Below are 18,949 nucleotides of genomic sequence, written 5' to 3' on the forward strand. Positions count from 1 at the left end.
CCATCACAAGGTGCACCTGTGTAATGACCATGCTGTTTAATGAGCTTCTTGATATGACACACCTGTCAGGTGGATGGATTATCTTGACAGAGGAGAAATGTTCACTTACAGGGATGTAAACACATTGTGCAAAAAATGATAGAAATAAGCTTTTTGTGCATATGGAACATTTCTGGGATCTTTTATTTCAGTTCATGAAACATGAGACCAACACTTTACATGTTGCATTTATATTTTTGTGTACATTTTCACTGTTAGCATTCATTTACTCCTGAAGTCGGGAAATTTGTGCGGCCTCAAACATTTCCGAAGGCCTTATAATGTAGTGTTAACCTTTTTTTTTCAGGAGATCCAGGTCTAAAAACATCTGGTTATAGCATATTAAAAACCCTACTAAGGAATGTATGGCTGGATGCTATTAGTCAACACCAGCTAAAGGGCGTTAGGCTACAGTAAAGCTATGGCCTGAACTACTCACTGCCATGTTCACCTTCCTGATCTTTATTTTCCTCGTCCCCTCATCTTTTTGCCAAATTGCCCAGAGAACATCCCATTGTTACCAGAGCCATATTTTGGTTGTCACATTTTGCAATTGCAAACTCACCTCTCCAACTTTTCCTTTGAACTGAGTCAGTGTGTGTACCCTACAATTTTTGGAGAACGATGTGTGTATCGCTGTGGGTTGCTGAGGACACGCTACTAACAGGAAGCCTGGATGTCACCAGGAAATTAGCCATTCTCGTCTGTACATCCCATTGCATCACATTTCTGGAAATGCATTGAATTCCTCTCGTAGTTTCAGGGATGCAATTGTAAAGGTGTTTTCTCCTGGAAGTCATCCACATAGCGAACAGCTTTGTCACCTCTCACATTGACCTTCCATTGTTTGCATGTTGGGTTTATCCATCGTTAGGATATGTTTTGTTATGTTATGTGTGTGTAAGGACTTTTCTAAGTCCAACGATTTTGTCTCATTGCTGAAACATGGTTATTCTGCCATGAACATTGCTCGTCAGTCCAGTGAAATGCATTTGGTAGAAATAATCGTTGTCATATTTCACTAAGTTGAATTCACAATACATGTCAGGCTCATTAATAAGATGTATGTTTTTTGTAGTAAAAAACAAAAAAACATTTAGCAGATGTTCTTATCCAGAACAACTTGCAGGAGAAATTAGGATTAAGTGCCTTGCTCAAGGGCACAGACAGATTTTTTCACCTAGCTGGCTCAGGGATTCAAACTAGCGGCCTTTCGGTTACTGGCCCAACGCTCTTAACCACTAGGCTACCTACCGCCAGGAATGCTTCAACTTGTGAAGTACTCCATCCACTTTCTCTTAGTCTGAGACAAATGTTTTCTACATGGTTCCAGTGAGAAAACGTCATCTATGCTCTTCTTCTACCCTCATTTCCATGTTACAATACCACCTCCACTATTTCAAGAGCAGGTTTCTCTCCAGTGTGAGCCTTGGGGGTTGTTGAGGGCATCGGGGGGGCTATGACAACAGACTAGGTCCAAAGAAACAAATTCTTAACAATTCCCCTGACATACAGTATCTGGTTCACAGTCAGCAACATCTACCTGACAGGGGACTACTTGACACTGTGAGACGTGGGAGAGGTCTGACTGCAGCCAATGGAGGAAACAAGTCGTTTCATGCCCAGATAAGAGCATAGGAATACATGGCAGCCTTCCTGCTGTTTATATTAGTTGCTTGTAGTTTGTGCTAAATTTGTTTCTACTAATTCTAATTGTTATACTGCACTGTCATGTTGATATGTGGGCAGTGATGCCTGCTGGCTAGGCCAAGGTTATTGGTTCTATTCCAGTGGGATCGCATAATTTTAAGTGGCTTTGGATAAAAGCATTTGCCAAGTGACATATTATATTAAAATAAGATTGGGAACTTCTTTTTAATAAAATGTCCCCAAACAGCTACATTCAAACACCATATTTACGCCCACTCTCTTTTAGTCCACACTGTATCTCACTTTCTCTACACATCTCTCCCCATCCCCTCTCTGACTCCTATCCTTTTTGGGATACAAAACAAGTTGCACCTTTACTCTGAAAGTCCTCCCGATGCTGAGTTATAGTAGATTTTACCAAGGGGCTTAGGACTGGGAAATAGTTCATGTTTGTGTGTGAGGAGGACACTCACCAGAACACAGTCCAACCATATTACCCCTCACTGCAGGGACAATTTGCCACTGGCTGACTGGACTCAAACAAAACGGGAGAGAAAAGGGACCACAGGACAACAGAGTTCCAGTGAAAGCTGGCAGACTGAATCAGCTCAGAGGAGCACAGATTGCCATTACATAATCAGCCACTAAAACAACAACCACAGCCATTAATTGGGCCCCAATTGCAGGTTTTGGGAGGAGCGGTGCCAGGGGAGAACCAGGTTGTTTAACACTTGAAGGGTTAATCAGAGAGTCTTGCAATATTAGGTGAATTAGGTAGAGCTGATAGGTTGATACGCCTAGATACCTACTGTTAGACAGAGAAGTGTCACACTTCAAAAGTGTATCATATTATCTACCCATTTTTCCAGTACAAGTATAAGGAGAGACAAAGCAACACATCTATTATACTTCATAAGGAAAAGAGCATCATTGCAGAGTATTTGAGCCAAGAAGCATCAAAACTGCTGCTCTAATAGAAAAAGAACACCTTGACCCAGACATTATTCCTTGACGTACTGTACATAAACAGGCACAGGGCAGTCCATGTTGAGTGTCCGAGGAGCAGAACTCCTTTCCTCTTTCCGACATCTCTCTCTTTATCCCCCTCTCTTTCACCCCCCATTTTCCCACACCACTTGTGTGAAGTAAATTCTCATTAAGAACCAAATTGTTTTCAGATGCTGGCCTGGCGAAGTTTCCCAGGAAACGGCTGGGAGGCAGGGAACAGGCTGGGGTGGCAGGCAGTGTTGGAATGGGCAGAGGGAGAAAGAGAGAGATCCGGGCATGCCTCAAATCCCATTGCCAGGGTTCAGTGAGCTCATTTTGCCATGTACAATGTCTGCTGACGGGCTCTTTTTGGACCTTTATAAATGGCAAGGAAGAAGCACTGGCAAGCCCTTAAGCAAATCATTTTCTTTCACGTACATTACGAAATATACAGTATTTAATTCCTCACCTTTAGGGAAAACAAATCATTCTGAAGTTATGCTGGAAACAAAGTTTAAAAAGTTGAAGTAGATCAAATCTAATTTTATTTGTCACATACAACAGGTGTAGTAGACCTTACAGTGAAATGCTTACTTACAAGCCCCTAACCAACAACGCAGTTTAAAAAATATGAGTAAGAATAAGAAATAAAATGAACAAGTAATTAAAGAGCAGCAGTAAAATAACAATAGCGAGACTATATACAGGGGGTACTGGTACAGAGTCAATGTGCGGAGGCACCGGTTAGTCGAGGTAATTGAGGTAATATGTACATGTAGGTAGAGTTATTTAAAGTGACTATGCATAGATAATAACAGAGTAGCAGTGGCGTAAAAGAGGGGGTGGGCAATGCAAATAGTCTGGGTAGGCATTTGATTAGATGTTCAGGAGTCTTATGGCTTGGGGGTAGAAGCTGTTGAGAAGCCTCTTGGACCTAGACTTGGCGCTCCGGTACCGCTTGCCGTGCAGTAGCAGAGAGAACAGTCTATGACTTTGGTGTCTGTAGTCTTTGATAATTTTTAGGGCCTTCCTCTGACACCGCCTGGTATGGATGGCAGGAAGCTTGGCCTCGGGTAATGTACTGGACCGTACATACTACCCTCTGTAGTGCCTTGCGGTCGGAGGCCGAGCAGTTGCCATACCAGGCAGTGATGCAACCCATCAGGACGCTCTCGATGGTGCAGCTGTAAAACCTTCTAAGGATCTGAGGACCCATGCTAAATATTTTCAGTCTCCTGAGGGGGAATATGATTGTCGTGCCCTCTTCACGACTGTCTTGGTGTGCTTGGACCATGTTAGTTTGTTGGTGATGTGGATGCCAAGGAACTTGAAGCTCTCAACCTGCTCCACTGCAGCCCCATCGATGAGAATGGGGGCGTGCTCGGTCCTCCTTTTCCTGTAGTCCACAATCATCTCCTTTGTCTTGTTCACGCTGAGGGAGAGGTAATTGTCCGACAGGCAATACAATACATTGTTTTTTTAATTAAATGTATTTAAAGGGAATTAAATATTGACAACCATGTTTCAATTAGTAACTTGAATAATAAAGAAACAGATAATTTGACACGCTGTTTAAATAATGACCTTTTACCAGATGGTTAATGCCTTAGAGTTAGGGGATGTGTCCCAATTCTTTCAACTCTCACTTCAACGGTTAGATCTCTAATACCACATTCAATTAAGGGGCCCATTTAATCAAGCCGGGAAATGAGGTTTCTAGAGAAATCCAACCTTGGTCTTCAAAGATGTACGTTTGGATGCATGTCCTCAGCAAGACAATGCTTAGAGTGAAACCAAAATGCACATTGATTGAAAAAAAACCTGTGAATGAATATGTGACTGAATGGTATGTTTAACTAACCCCAAAAGCCAGTTTGCAGTCTTGATTGAGTAGCTTCTAATAAATAGAAACTGCCTTCCTCACATGAAGTCACCCGTCCTCTTTTTCCTGTTTTTGAGATGGAAGATAAAAATGTCTGATCTTTTTAAATTGGTGTTCATTTAATTTACACCACAGAACACTTCCCCAGACAGTTCTGCTAATACCTTCTATTTGTTTTTGCACACAATGGCAGGCTATCAGCTCTAGACAATCTTTACAGGCAGTTGTATGACTGCCCTCTGTCGCTCTTCCTTCAAACAAACCCTTTCTCTAAATCTAGGTTTTCATTACCAAAGTTCTCCATTTGGTGCCAAAATGCTCAACATGTAGGAAGCCATTAGCAATCTCACCAGATCAGGTTTCATATGTCTTGAAATAGATCATAAAATAGTCTTAATTTCCACTCTTAGTGTCAGGGATATCACACTGATCTTGTGAGAGTTAACTCCTGTTTACTGTAATTTTTGTCACTTTCATGGATTATGTGTTGGCTGAAACGCTGGCAAATGAGTCCAAGACTGGAGGTTTAGGAAACACACACTGCTTCCCCATCCCATCCCAGCACAATGGTAGTGCCTCACTCACTCTGTTCATTCAAAGCAAGTCATTGAAAGAGCTGTTGTGTAGAGACAAGATGGGGCCCGCAAACCCCTTCACTGTTGGCCTCTATCCTCAAACCCTTTCTCTAAATCTAGGTTTTCATTACCAAAGTTCTCCATTTGGTGCCAAAATGCTGCATTTTTCTGAACATTATATTGATTTAATGAAACATGGTCAGATAATGTCAAATACTTTATTGAAGGGAAGGAGATTGGATAACAGACATTTTACAGGTCTTTTCCACATCATCACTAGGCATCTTTGTTTACACTGTAGGCTACACTGATGCAAGAGCTTGGGTATAGCCTGAACCAGCCCCATAAAAGTGCTGCTCCCTGGGTATAGTTTTACAATACATGAATGACCTAGAATACAATGAATCAACTAGAATCTAAACTCCAAACACATTCCAGTCAGATTAGAGCAGAGGCCTCAAACTCTTCTTCTTTTTTGGTATAATGGTGTTTGCAACAATTATATGTGCATTCCCCCACCGACTTTACAGGTGGATAATAATGATCCAAAAAGGAACAAATATGGGGTAAAATATTTAAATTCCTTACAAACTATCAGTAATGAAATATTAAACTAAATCAGCCTGCTTTTCTGTTTTAATCAGGTCCCTACACAGGCTCAGAAGGATTCTGTGATGGCGGGACATTTCCTGGCAGTGCTTCTGCCGTTAAGTCTTGGAGGCCCAAAAACTTCTCTGCTGCAGATATAATGATGTCCAGCTTCTTGGACACTTGTGCAGGACAATTAATAACTGTGGCTATAAATGCTACAAAAACCACCGTTTCACAATAAGTGTATCCAGATCACTTGATTGAAGTATAACATTTGCTGTGGCCTCTTGCCCTTTCAACTCTCTTCACTGCCTCCACATAGGAGATTTGCTGTATAGCCTTGATCCTTGACACCTCAATCCCTTTCACCCTAACAGGGCACTCAGGGAATTCGGGAAATATGATCCCCACCACAGTTGCATCATTTTACATTCACAGACTCTTCAATAACATATTCCTTCAGTCTGCAAACACTTGACACATGGCCAAACTTTTTACACTTCTTTCATTGCATCAGGTTTTGCACAAACGCTCTTACGGCGATAAATACTCATCAAACATCAATAATACAGATAAACTTAGCTCCCTTTTCCCCCCATACCAGTCAAGCGACGTACATTCTCAACTCTTGGATTTTTTTGCCAAAGATATTGATTATCAATGTCCAATGGACGCCAGAGATGACACCTTTTACCGGTGCCCTGCTCTGAAAATCAAAGCTGTTCACTTCATGCGTCGATAATTTCGTGAGGCACAATGCACACTCCTTTTGCTCTTTAGATACACACCATATCAACACCATATCACTCCTGGTTACTTTGACTACATCCACTTTTTCCAACGACGCCTTCACAATCCTTGTGACTTCAAAAGAGTTTCCCAAAAAAACATCCTTATCCAAAAACGTACTCCAACAAGTAATGATTCATCAGACTCATTTTCCAAAACAATTTTAGCCCTTTTTGTTCCATTCTGGGACCACTGTTGTCCACTCATCTTTCTCGCTAACTGTACTGGATGTCCTTTCAGCTTCAAACAACACTTCTGCTTCCGCCATCTTTCGGTCCTCACTTTCCGGCCACAAACTGATTCCATGGAGGGCCTAGTGTATGCTGGTTTTTGTTTTTTCCTTTCAAGTAAAACCTAGACAACCAGGTGAGGGGAGATACTTACTTACTAATTAGTGAGCTTAATTCATCAATCAAGTACAAGGGAGGAGCTATGGAATGAGTTTGACATGTGGATTAGAGGAACTCTGTGGCACAGGAGGTTGGTGGCACCTTAATTAGGGAGAACGGGCTCGTGGAAATGGCTGGAGTGGAATAAGAGGAATGTTATCAAATAAACTCAGCAAAAAATAAACATCCTCTCACTGTCAACTGTGTTCATTTTCAGCAAACTAACGTGTAAATATTTGTATGAACATAATAAGATTTGACAACTGAGACATAAACTGAACAAGTTCCATAGACATGTGACTAACAGAAATTGAAGATTGTGTCCCTGACCAAAGGGGGGGTCAAAATCAAAAGTAACTGTCAGTATCTGGTGTGGCCACCAGCTGCATTAAGTACTGCAGTGCATCTCCTCCTCATGGACTGCACCAGATTTGCCAGTTCTTGCTGTGATATGTTACCCCACTCTTCCACCAAGGCACTTGCAAGTTCCCGGACATTTCTGGGGGGAATGGCCCTAGCCCTCACCCTTCGATCCAATAGGTCCCAGACGTGCTCAATGGGATTGTGCAGGTGTTGTTACACGTGGTCTGCCACTGCGAGGACGATCAGCAGTCCGTCCTTTCTCCCTGTAGCGCTGTCTTAGGCGTCTCACAGTACAGACATTGCAATTTATTGTCCTGGCCACATGTGCAGTCCCCATGCCTCCTTGCAGCATGCCTAAGGGACGTTCATGCAGATGAGCAGGGACCCTGGCCATCAACTCAAATCAAATCAAATGTATTTATATAGCCCTTCTTACATCAGCTGATATCTCAAAGTGCTGTACAGAAACCCAGCCTAAAACCCCAAACAGCAAGCAATGCAGGTGTAGAAGCACGGTGGCTAGGAAAAACACCCTAGAAAGGCCAAAACCTAGGAAGAAACCTAGAGAGGAACCAGGCTATGAGGGGTGGCCAGTCCTCTTCTGGCTGTGCCGAGTGGAGGACTATAGGCATCTTTTTTTTGTGTGTGTTTTCTAGAGTCAGTAGAAAGGCCTCTTTAGTGTCCTAAGTTTTCATAACTGTGACCTTAATTGCCTACCGTCTGTAAGCTGTTTTAACGACCGTTCCACAGGTGCATGTTCATTAATTGTTTATGGTTCATTTTACAAGCATGGGAAACAGTGTTTAAACCCTTTACAATGAAGATCTGTGAAGTTATTTTGATTATTACGAATTATCTTTGAGACAGGGTCCTGAAAAAGGGACATTTCTTTTTTTGCTGAGTTTACATCAAACATGGCTTCCATGTGTTTGATGCCATTCCATTCACTTCGTTCCAGCCATTATTATGAGTCGTCCTCCCCTCAGCATCTTGCTCTGGTACGTGGGGTCCAGTTCCAGAGCTAGGCTTGGGCTGGAACATTGACAACCGTATCCTTTCACTTTCACTATAGTCTCTACAATCAGAGCAAATCACAACCCCATGATCTCGTCTGACTTAGAAAGAGTGACTTTAGAAAGTGAAATATGTGTATATTTGGTGAGCAATGATGACATGCCCTCTGCACTATGGTTGTATGATCTTCATACATGCCGTTAACAATCCCATTACTTTGTGAGTTTATACTTATTATAAACGATCCAAATATGCAACCTGTAGCCTACTGTACCTGACGATCCACCAACAACTGCTGTCTGACTGTACTAATGACAGCTGGAAAGCGGCCACATTGCAGCAAGACATGCAACTCTGTTGTAAAATCAATAATATTTTGAGTCAAGACGTACAGTACCAGTCAAAAGTTTGGACACACCTACTCATTCAAGGGTTTTTCTTAATTGTTTTTATATTTTCTACATTGTAGATTAGTAGTGAAGACATCAAAACTATGAAATAACACATATGGAATCATGTAGTAACCAAAAAAGTGTTGAACAAATATATCTATTGTAAATTTGGGATTCTTCCTAGTAGCCACCTGTTGTATTGATGACAGCTTTGCACACTCTTGGCTGTACTTGGTAGTCACCTGGAATGCATTTCAATTAACAGGTTGCTTTGTTAAAAGTTAATTTGTGGAATTTCTTTCCTTATTAATGCGTTTGAGCCAATCAGTTGTGTTGTGACAAGGTAGGGTTGGTATACAGAAGATAGTCCTATTTGGTAAAAGACCAAGTCCATGTTATGGCAAGAACAGCTCAAATAAGCTAAGAGAAACGACAGTCCATCATTACTTTAAGAAATGAAGGTCAGTTAATCCTGAACATTTCAAGAACTTTGAAAGTTTCCTGAAGTGCCATCAAGCACTATGATGAAACTGGCTCTCATGAGGACCACCACTGGAAAGGAAGACCCAGAGTTACCTTTGCTGCAGAGGATAAGTTCATTAGAGTTACCAACCTCAGAAATTTCAGCCCAAATAAATGCTTCAAGTAACAGACACATCTCATCATCAACTGTTCAGAGGAGACTGTGTGAATCAGGACTCCATGTTCGAATTGCTGCAAAGAAACCACTACTAAAGGACACCAATAAGAAGATACTTGCTGGGGCCAAGAAACATGAGAAATGGACATTAGACGAGTGGAAATCTATCCTTTGGTCCGATGAGTCCAAATGTAAGATTTTTAGTTCCAACCGCTGTGTCTTTGTGAGACGAAGAGTAGGTGAACAGATGATCTCCGCATGTATGGTTCCCACCGTGAAGCATGGAGGAGGAGGTGTTATGGTGTGGGGGTGCTTTGCTTGTGACAGTGTCGGGATTTATTTAGAATTCAAGGCACACTTAACCAGCATGGCTACAGTACCACAGCATTCTGCAGCGATACGCCATCCCATCTGGTTTGCGCTTAGTGGGACTATCATTTTGTTTTTCAACAGGACAATAACCCAACACACCTCCATGCTGTGTAAGGGCTATTTGACCAAGAAGGAGAGTGATTGCGTGCTGCATCAGATGACCTGGCCTCCACAATCACCGACCTCAACCCAATTGAGATGGTTTGGGATGAGTTGAACCACAGAGTGAACGAAAAGCAGCCAACAAGTGCTCAGCATATGTGGAAACTCCTTCAAGACTGTTGGAAAAGCATTCCAGGTGAAGCTGGTTGAGAGAATGCCAAGAGTGTGCAAAGCTGTCATCAAGGCAAAGAGTGGCTACTAGGAAAAATCTAAAATATATTTTGATTTGTTTAACACTTTTTTTGGTTACTACATGATTCCATATGTGTTATTTCATAGTTTTGATTCTACAATGTAGAAAATAGTAAAAATAAAGAAAACCCCTTGAATGAGTAGGTGTGTTCAAACTTTTGACTGGTACTGTATGTGAAAGCGTATTGTGGCTACACAAGCTTTTAATGCCAAGTGGCTTCAAACAGTTTTGTAAGAATTGTGCTTTGTATTCTTAGGTGAATTCTTTAATGAATGCAAGCATGTTGTATGTACCAGCTTGTATATTTTCTGTCATAACTAATGCCGGACCATTTTAAAACTGCAGCGGTCTTTTTTCTGCTAGGTTTAGCACTTTAGCTAGCTAGCCTACTCTATGGTCAAGATACTTGTTAAAACGAGTTACGAAGCTGTACTTTATTGGGCTTGGGTTAGTAGGTGCAAAGGACATCACTGTGAAGGGATTAGAAATTGTAAAGCAATGAATTTGTGTCTACCAGGAAGCCTACACGTCCATATTGACAGTTGGCAAAGATGCACTGGTATGGTTAATATTATGTACTACTTGTGAATGCGGTGACAGACTGACAGTGATATTGTGAGCATGCTACAATCCCTCAATCACCTGTACATTTTGAAGTCAGCCCTCATGTAGTCCAGAGCAGGTGATAGCTGCATCAGGGTACAATCCCTTCTGAAGTGCACGTTATTGACTTTGCTTCTAGTTTCAGATCAAAACAAGAGTATTGGTATAACATTACTTTCATGTTTCTTTAGCTGAAATTACCATTGTAGTGAGTGGCTGGAAATCTTACAGACTGCGGCTTCAGTGATAGTTCCTACTCCTAGTGTTTTCTTAAAAATGGAGTAAAGGTCACAAATTGTATAGTTTATAGACACACTGTATGTTTGCTAAACAACAGCTCAAGCTGGCAGAATGGGGACAAAGGTTGCCATCAGATAAAGTGAATCCATTATTGCATATAACATGACACCACTGTTTTTCAAGCAAATTCAAAGACATTGTGTGTTTTGAGTGTGATGATCTTTGACCTTAGGAGGACTATGGACGGAAGCTGATACTGGCCGACAGGGACATGGTGGAACAGAAGGCTGATGAGCTCCTGAAAGAGTCTGAGGTCAGTGATGTGGAATATCTTGTGGTGGGAGATCCATTTGTGTAAGGGAGGCCATTGATTACTGGACTTGTTTTTTATGCTGGAAAAGTTGTTCATTAACCTATGTCATGACTACTACTCATAGGCTAGTTTCAAAAGTTCTTGCAGTGAACAGTGGCAGGCCCTGGCCTTAGCCAAACTGTCTCACCCCTGTTCCAATAGGATCAAGCCGACTTGGGGGAAATCTTAAAGAGCCTAGGATTGTTACACTATCGCCTCTGTCGCAGGAGAGCATGTCCCCACACTTCACTATACCAAGTCCCTCATGTATATGTCTCACAGGTGCCATCCTACTACTGTAGTGAATAGCATCAGTGTAATGCATCTTGTGGTTCTTGAAATCATGTCTCCCTGGCAGTGGGCAGAACAAATCAGTAACACTTTACTTGAAGTGTTGTTCAAAATCATGACGCATCCTTAACAGTAGCTAAGTTTCCATCCAATTGGCGACAGATTTTCATGTGAATATTCTGTGGATGGAAACGTGCTTAGTGTCATAACCGCATCTTAAAATGTTTCATTTTTATATAAAAAGCTTATGTCAACTGGAATGACATGACTTATTGTATATGTGCCTATCATGACCTATATATTTACGCTAAGGAGAGATCTCCATCTGATCATTATAAATTCATGTTTACCTCAGGCTGATGTGGAGAAACACTTACACACGTCCAAACATATCGTCGCTTGTGGCTCAGTGGGTAGAGCATGGTGCTTGAAATGCCAGAGTTGTGTGTTTGATTCCCACTTGCTGTAAGTTGCTCTGGATAAAAGCATCTTCTAAATGACTGAAATGTACTTTTCCTGTTTACACTGCTCTAATGAAATTAATGTACTAACACTTCTTGACACACCGTGATTGACTATTGTGAGATGTTATATCACACATACTGTACACACATCACTCACCATCATAAGTTAGTAAGTATATACAGTAACCTCATTATAAACAGGTTAGAATCTGGTTGAAATAACATCATTACAAACTGGTTGAAATAAGTTGCTTTGATGAACACCACTGTTTTTCCTCTAAACCTGCAGTTGATGCTTGCCATCATTTAAGCAACATCGCATGCCACAAATATTTTAAATCTCATGACCTTGGTATGTTTCAGTCCGCAATGGCTACCAACTGCAGTTTCCACTTGCTTTCCATACGAATGGAAACGGAACTAATTGAAATTGCTACAAAAACACTATCTCACAAAATCGTTTGGTATGACTGCGATGTTCAACGGAGCACCACACAATTAAGCAAAGTGTTTTTGCAGCTATTTTCCTCCTAAGCCAATGGGGAAATGTTCTATGAAAACTACTAGGACAAAACTGGACCTAACTGCTGTGTAAACACAGCAAAGTCTCTGGAAAGATCCACTGATTCATTGTACTGCACTCCCATCTGCTAGAGCCACTTGAATGGTACTCAATGTCCTGGTGAAGATCAGCAGAATGTTTGTCTCTGCTCTTTTCCCCTCCAAAACCACTGACCAGGAGGAGGGGAGCGAGGGTTCAGTCAAATTCTCCACTTTCCATCATGGTCACGATTTGCTCCAAGGAATGTTGGGGTTTAATAAAGTTAATGACATCTAAAAACCAAGGATTCTGTTTGGGCCAAGTTTGGCTTTTGAAATAAAGAAATCAAGCAGTCGAACAATGAGTCTCACTGCCCAAAGTACATCCAAAACCAACCTTACTGTAGCAAACTGCCAGTTGGTTTGGAATGGAAATAGAGCAGCAAAGTGAAATGGTAGACTTTTGCTTTGTTGTCAGGTTTCTAAGGCAGCATCAGGCCATGTTTTTAGTAACACTTGATGTTTATTTGGTTCTACCGCCACCACCCACAGTGACATGGTCCTGAGAGAAGTGAATGCTGGAATACAATGCAGGGTCATCCATAATGCCTCCACGAACGCAGTTGAATGCTGTGGCCTCCAGGTACGTCCACTCAAAGACATGTTTGTAATGAAAATTTTATGATTAAAGGTTTGACTAAATGATTTCATCCTGAAAATGTATAACCAAGTGATTATAAGATGAAGGTACTAATGTGTGTGTGTAGGAAAAGTTTAAGCTTAAGGATTTAGCAATGTAAGCAAGACATTCAAGGAAAAAGGGGAACTGTTAACAGACAGCAGACAACTTGTGACCACTGTGAAACTAATAACAGGAAGAAGGTCTCCCCACCCAGGGAGGGGAGAAACCTTTAGGCTTACATTAGATTATGTAACATGGGGCAGGATATGATAAGCAATGTATGTGATGGAGAAGACTTGTAAATAAGCATTGACAGTGTTAAAGAAGAGGAGGAGGCATCTGTAAGGGGTATGACCAAATGTTAGGTATAAAAGGCTGTGTACATTGTATGATATTCAGAGCTCTCGTGAATAAACTTGGTTGACTATTGTAGGCTGGGCCTCCGTCTGTGTCATTTAACCAGAACCTTACAAACTCTGGGGTGCAGACTGAGTAGTTTAATTGAAGTTCAGTTTATGAACATTGGGAACAAAATTCTCATAACAATGTTGTAACCTAAAACTCACTACATCCCCACAAACATTGTCAAAATTTGTCAAAAGAGCCATCATATTACATCTGGTCTACTAAGCCCCTTCATCTTAACCATTCTGTAGCAACGTCCCATGAAAGCAATCAAAGAACATGAATGCCATTGGGAAAGAATATCCTTGCATAGTCTATGAACTGAGACGGCAGAGCAGCACCAATCCCGCTGAATGTCCAGGCCAGTCCAGGACATCCATAATGTGGCCCTGCATTGACCTGTCAGGGGAGCATTGTGAGCATGCGGGCCCAGCTGTCCCACCCTGCCTCTGATGTGGGGGCTGCTAGCTTAGCACAGCTGTGTCTCTCTCCAGTAACTCACAGATTAGCGTCGCTAACGTCAGTGCTGGCAATTGCCAGGGTCTTCATTAGTGGGTAGTGGAGCGCATCAGACGCACTAATTGGAAGCGATCTGGCATCTCAAAGCCATTGCCAGTGAGCAATGACCGAAGAGAAGGAGGCTTTGCTTTTCTAATGAAGTGCCCAATGCCCGTCGGATGGGGTCAAGGTTTGGTGTGTTTTCCCTGCCTGTGGAACACGTACTGTTTCTACTGTGTTTCACCATCTCCCTCAGGGGAGGGTATACTATTCTATACTATATTTGCCTGTAGAATTGACCTTTCTGTTTTAAATGTATTCCCTGTGATACTACTAATAAGACATTTTAAAAATTACCAATTTGAGCTCAGATTACTTGGAATATGTGGGTGGAGAATTAGCATATTTTGTAAAACATTAGTGTAACAATTTGACATTGGTTTCAAATAAGAGGTAAATAGATGTCTAAAATTAGCTATTACAACTGCTCTCTTACTCAGTGTCACGTAGAGTAGGCCAGAAGGCTAAACTGGAAAACCTAACCTCTATAAAAAATAAAAATATGGCGGAGCCGCAAAAGTTCTTCTGTGGGGGGTTCGTCCGATTCGTCCTCTTCTTCTACTCTGCGGACCAGAAAGGACTTTCCCTTTGGAGAGTTCCTCTTTCTCCTCCCAGGCCTTGAGGAGGTTCACATGGTAGGTTTGCTTCTCTTTACCCTTGTCCGGGTGCAGCACCTCGTAGGTTCCTCCCGATTAGGTACGGCCCTTGCCACTGCGCAAGGAGCTTGCTGGTAGACGAGGGAAGGAGGAGCAGGACTTTCTGTCCTGGCTTAAACTCTCTGTGGCGAGCGTGCTGGTCATAACCTCGCTTCTGGGCCTTCTGTGCTTGCTGAAGGTTTGCCCTAGCTTCCTCTCGGTACCGCTCCAGCCTGTCTCGCATCTGGAGAACATACTGGACAATCCCCTGTCCTGAGGTAGCTACTGGGGAACCTTCCCAGCCATTCTTCAGCAGGTCCAGTGGTCCCTGCACTGGCCATCCATAGAGGCGAGAAACCTGTCGATGCCTGAGGCACCTCCCTGTAAGTAAAAAGCAGAAAGGGTAACCACTTATCCCAGTCTTTACCAGTGTCAGCCACAAACTTCCTCAGCATGTTCTTGAGCGTTTGATTGAATCTCTCTACGAGCCCATCTGTTTGGGGATGGTAGGGAGTGGTCCTCAAGCCTTTAATGCCCAGCTGTCGGTGGAGTTGAACCATCAGTCGTGAAGTGAAGTTTGTGCCTTGGTCCGTCAGGATTTCATCTGGGATTCCTACACGAGAGAATAGCTGAACAAGAGCACTGATTATTTTTGGAGTGGTTATGGAACGGAGTGGGAAGGCTTCGGGGAACCGGGTGGCATAGTCACAGATCACCAATATATACTTGTAACCTGCACTACTCTTCTCCAAGGGTCTAACAATGTCCATTGCAATTCTCTTGAATGGGGTAGAGATAACTGGTAATGAACATAGAGGAGCCCGGTCAGACCTACGGACAGCACTGGTTTTCTGGCACGTGGGGCATGTTTTGCAGTATGTTTGTACATCAGTATACATGGAGGGCCAAAAGAAACGGGAGCCTAGCCTAAGATAGGTCTTACGTTGCCCTAGATGGCCTGCACATGGAACTGTATGTGCAAGGTTGAGAACAAGTGGTCTACATGTAGATGGCACCACTAACTTCCTGCTATCTGCTTCTGACCCAAGGTAGAGTATGTGGTTGTCTACCGTGTAAATTCCCCCACATGAAGATTGGCTGTCCCCAGCTAAGGCCTTATCAAACAAACCTTTCAAGGTTGCATCAGACTTCTGCAGTGTAGCAAAATTTTGTGGAACTTCCCATTGCACTTCTAACCCAGACACGTCAGCAACAGGTACAGGGGTTCCAACATAGTTCTCAAGACGCCGCTGGCGGCGTGATTTTCTGGGCCCTTTGGTTCCCCCCTCACACAAGTCAGGCAGAGGTTGTAAACCAGCTTTGGCCTGGGCACGAGTGACAACTGAACATGACACCTGAACATCAGACTGGCAAACTGACTGCTCATATAGCTGACCCCCCACACTTCCCAACAGATCAGAGAGTACAGGCACATCCCTCCCCAAAATAATTTCAAAAGGTAGCTTCTCCATTACCCCAACATTGAGGAGGTATTTCTGACCCTGAATCTCCACTGTGAGTTCAGCTGTGGGCTGCTGTGACTGGTCACCATGGACACATTGGATCAGTGTCTGGTGTCCGTAATCAATGTCATTAACAGGTACATTACATTTTCTGATCAACGACAGGGAACTGCCGGTGTCAATCATTGCAGTAAGACTTTTACCATTCACTTTTACAGGTACCAAGACTGACCCTTCCCCAGTCTGTCTATTCTGAACTCCATCCCCCTCTCTGGGCACATAACAGTAACCTGAGAGCTTGGATTTACGTAGCGGACACATTGAAGCCTTGTGCCCCTGCTGTCGGCAGTAAAAACAGGTCAGACCCCCCCCATCAGAGCGAACTGCATGATCCCTTACCTCCCTCCTCCCAGACACATAACCCCCAGAGTTACCTCCACCATCTCAGGTGTCCCTTGTATCTCTGAGACTCCTTGGAGCGGGTGCTGCAGGTTGTGGTGGGCCCCCTTTACGTGCATTAAGGTACTGCAGCGCAAGCTTGGCCGCCATAAGCACGTCCTTGGGCTCGTGCTCTCGTACCCAGGTTCGAATGTCGTGTGGTAGAACTTGTAGAAGTTGCTTGAGGATGATGACCTCACCGATCTCGTCCTGTGTCTTCTCCTCTGGTCGAACCCATCGTCGGTAGAGACCCTTGAGGCGGTGGTACGTCTCTGTCGGCGACTCACCCGATGGCGTCGATGCAGCTCTAAAGCGTTGACGGTAGGTCTCCGGGGAGATGTCAAACTTCACCAGTAGCGCTTCCTTCAAGCCCTTGTAGACATTGGACAGCCCCTCATCCATTGCTGTGTAAGCCTCTAAGGCCTTTCCCGTGAGCAATGGGACAAGCCTGCAGGCCCACTCTACCTCCGGCCACTGCCACGTCTTGGCCATTCGCTCAAACCTCAGCAAGTAGTTTTCAATGTCCTCCCCCTGCTGGTATGAGGGCATCTTTGGCTCCTTCCTCAGGAATGCTGGAAGATGAACGTTAACACTGCTGGACTGGTCTCCTGGTGCTGGCCTCATTACTGCTTGGGGAGCCTGCTGTCGAGATGAATTCCCTGCTGCGTCAAGCCTTTGTCGTCCTGGTGTTGGCAGACCCAATCTTGGGCTCTCACTGATGAGTTCCGCTTGGTGAGGAGCTGTGAGGATAGATTGGCGTAGGACCCGGAACTCCTGCTTGAGGTCCTCGTCCCTCTTCTCAAGGCAGGTGAAAAGTTGCTGGAAAAGGGCTACCATGGTTGGGTATGGTTCTGGTCCCCCAACTGCTCCTTCAGTCAGCTGGTCTCTTATGGCTGTATCTGCTGGTTCAACCGGTAGCTCAAACAGTTCTGGTTGTGTTTGGCCCCTTGGTCGGGCTCCTAGTTTCTCATAATTAACCTCTTCACCAGAAGATTCCATGGTATTCCACCCCGTTTCAACTTCAATTACCTTTTCTGACAGTTGATGCTGCTGCTGAGAACGCAATCCTGTACGCATTCCTTTACCTCTCTTGTTGGAATTCACTGATTTGCGGTGCGCCATCCCACTGCTGCCACCATATGTCACGTAGAGTAGGCCAGAAGGCTAAACTGGAAAACCTAACCTCTATAAAAAATAAAAAGATGGCAGAGTCGCAAAAGTTCTTCTGTGCAAAGGTGTTTATTTACATAGTGATTCCGGAACAAAAACAACAGTACTGCCATCAAACCTTATGGGACCGCTAAAAACAATGCTGCCCCATCCACAGCTCAATCCAACATGCCTCTCAATGAACTGAAAGAGAGGCTCCTTTTGTAGGGGTAGCCCCTCCCCTCAGAACAATTAACACTAATTAATTAAGCAATTACCTATTCAACCTACAGTTTCCATTTATCTAAACATACCAAAATATATACATTGCAACACGTTTATGAAACAACATCACAATATAACATTTACACAATTACATCACTACTGACAGTGTCTTCCAATATGCCCATTTACATTAATGAGCCATTCCGGACAGGCACTACAAAGTAAGCCCAATTCCCTTAGCTCGGGTCCCCATCCAGCACACCCGCAAGCCACAGAGATGGCGAGAGAGAGGAACAGAACAAACAACCGCGCTCATCCACAACATCGATAAGTATACTAAATATTGCTTATATTAAATATGAACACCTGTCTGTTTATTTCTTTATACCATAACCGGTTACTGAAGTAAGTGTGAAATGTATGTACTAAGATAGAGAAGCTAACTTGTGTGTCGACCCACATTGTTAACTTATCTGATAACGGAGCAGGGAGGAGTGATGAATGTGTGCGTGCGTTAAAGTACCAAATGCTGCCCGCGGCCAGTGACGGACTTCTACGTCACACTTTTTAAATGGTAAGAAATATATGATGAAAATGCCAGTTTAATGTGTCTTATCAGACCGGCCCTATCAAACAGTGTTTTGTTCTTGCACTGTAGTGCTCTTGTGTTAGCTTATTGGGGAAAGGGGTGGGTTAGGTAGTGTCCTAGTGCATGTTTTGGGTCTGCATGCTTGCATGTCTTTGCCATGTGATTTTTCACACACTGAAAAACAAAGTCAGTTAAAAACACACACACACACACACACACACACACACACACACACACACACACACACACACACACACACACACACACACACACACAC

General features: G+C 43.2%; 1 pseudogene; it reads left to right on the forward strand.

Moving 5' to 3' along the window:
• LOC115151260 (diphthine methyl ester synthase-like) overlaps positions 1–18,949 on the forward strand; it is a 47,437-nt pseudogene that overhangs the window by 24,905 nt on the left and 3,583 nt on the right.

This window comes from Salmo trutta, chromosome 17 (assembly GCF_901001165.1).
Source record: "Salmo trutta chromosome 17, fSalTru1.1, whole genome shotgun sequence".
Classification (NCBI taxonomy): domain Eukaryota; kingdom Metazoa; phylum Chordata; class Actinopteri; order Salmoniformes; family Salmonidae; genus Salmo; species Salmo trutta.